Here is a 2,911-nt window from a genome sequence, read left to right as displayed (position 1 = left end):
ATAACCACACATACACGTCTCTGATAACCACACTTACACGTCTCTGATAACCATACTTACACGACCCTGATAACCACACTTACACGTCCCTGATAACCACACTTATACGTCTCTGATAACCACACTTACACGACCTTGATAACCACACTTACACGTCCCTGATAACCACACTTACACGACCCTGATAACCATACTTACACGACCCTGATAACCACACTTACACGACCCTGATAACCACACTTACACGTCTCTGATAACCACACTTACACGACCCTGATAACCACACTTACACGACCCTGATAACCATACTTACACGACCCTGATAACCACACTTACACGACCCTGATAACCACACTTATACGTCTCTGATAACCACACTTACACGACCCTGATAACCACACTTACACGTCCCTGATAACCACACTTACACGACCCTGATAACCACACTTACACGTCCCTGATAACCACACTTACACGTCCCTGATAACCACACTTACACGTCCCTGATAACCACACTTACACGACCCTGATAACCACACTTACACGACCCTGATAACCACACTTACACGTCTCTGATAACCACACTTACACGACCCTGATAACCACACTTACACGTCCCTGATAACCATACTTACACGACCCTGATAACCACACTTACACGACCCTGATAACCACACTTATACGTCTCTGATAACCACACTTACACGACCCTGATAACCACACTTACACGTCCCTGATAACCACACTTACACGACCCTGATAACCACACTTACACGTCCCTGATAACCACACTTACACGTCCCTGATAACCACACTTACACGTCCCTGATAACCACACTTACACGACCCTGATAACCACACATACACGTCTCTGATAACCACACTTACACGACCCTGATAACCACACTTACACGACCCTGATAACCACACTTATACGTCTCTGATAACCACACTTACACGACCCTGATAACCACACTTACACGTCCCTGATAACCACACTTACACGACCCTGATAACCACACTTACACGTCCCTGATAACCACACTTACACGACCCTGATACCCACACTTACACGACCATATATCGCTACATAGAGCCAGATTTTAGAGCCAAACTTGAGACTGTACAGTTTTTCGTCTGTTCCGCTGCATCTTCTGTTATCTGAATTAACTATTTCTCATTGCTTGTACTACACTGCACCTATATACAATATGTATATCAACACTACTATATTCATAATTCCTAGATATAATCAACAATACAGAACTCAAGTTTTTTACTCCACTGGGTTTGGAATTTATTATCATAATTATTTTGTTATTTTTGTATAAGTGTAAATTGTTAATTTCGTCACCATTACCAAAGTTATTGGTAAGGTTGTTTTATTTCTATGAATTAAATGTGTCAACCTTTAGTCAATGTCTCTTGTATATATATATTAGTTATACATCTGCAAAGTGATAATTTTTATCTAAAATTAAGTTTTGTATGATGTTAACATGGTGCATGCTTCCTACATTGTTCTATGTAGGACGGGAGTAATCTCCCTTGCCTAGCTCTCCCCTAAGAAGGTAGCTAATTGCTATTGCTGTAATTAGCTACTCGGCCATGCTGGCATAGGTGGTTCTTTGCAAACCCATCCCACCCTCCCTAATTGTTACCCTTACACTTCTCACTTAGTAGTACTAGTATTACTATTGATTTGTGTACACATGCTTCACATACCCTGTAAAAGGAATTTATTATCATAATTATTTTGTGATTTTTGTATAAGTGGAAATTGTTAATTTTGTCACCATTACCAAAGTTATTGGTAAGGTTTATTTTATTTCCATGAATTAAATGTGTCAACCTTTTAAATAGTCAGTCTCTTGTACATATATATTAGTTATACATCTGCAAATAGCGAGATTAACTTTTGTTTGGTATCAGCTCTGCGGAGTTGTACAGTAAAATCTACCTCAAAAGTGTCTTGTTACTTTCCAGTAAACCATTACACATATCAAAAAATGACTTCCCCTTGCAATAAAATCATTAACATTCTTGATCATGGATAACAGAATGTCATTATCAAGAATATTATTAAATGAAATTTCTATGTACGGATTGCTTTAATCCATATCACTGTGTACGTCAGACAAAACAACTGTATAACAGCAATATCGTGTGCCATTTTATCTGGGGACATAACCACATATCGAAATCAACAATTCACTGTAATTTCTTTCTTCAATGAGTTGACAAGTAATGTCACATATTTTCTCCACTCTCAATGAGTGGCAATGATGTGGACTGGATGTGTGGTCGAAGGTATTTCGTAAATCTGATGTTGACTAGATGTGTGGTCGAAGGTATTTCGTAAGTCTGTTGTGGACTGGATATATTTGTGGTCGAAGGTTTTTCCTAAGTCAGATGTGGACTGGATGTGTGGTCGAAGGTATTTCCTAAGTCAGATGTTGACTGGATGTGTGGTCGAAGGTATTTCGTAAGTCAGATGTTGACTGGATGTGTGGTCGAAGGTATGAAGTAGACTAGATGTGTGGTCGAAGGTATTTCGTAAGTCTGTTGTGGACTGGATATGTTTGTGGTCGAAGGTATTTCGTAAGTCTGATGTTGACTAGCTGTGTTGTCGAAGGTATGAAGTAGACTAGATGTGTGGTCGAAAGTATTTCGTAAGTCTGTTGTGGACTGGATATATTTGTGGTCGAAGGTTTTTCCTGAGTCTGTTGTAGACTGGATATGCTTGTGGTCGAAGGTATTTCGTAAGTCTGTTGTGAAGTTGCTTCATCGCGTGTTTTTGTTTTATTTCATTTATATCATATGCACGAGACATTAAATGAACATATGATTACAATAGAAAAGAGATCAAATCAATTAGAAATATTTAAAAATGAAAAGTGTTTTCTACCAA

Source organism: Pecten maximus, chromosome 4, assembly GCF_902652985.1.
Source record: "Pecten maximus chromosome 4, xPecMax1.1, whole genome shotgun sequence".
Classification (NCBI taxonomy): Eukaryota; Metazoa; Mollusca; class Bivalvia; order Pectinida; family Pectinidae; genus Pecten; species Pecten maximus.
This window is presented reverse-complemented; position numbering follows the sequence as displayed.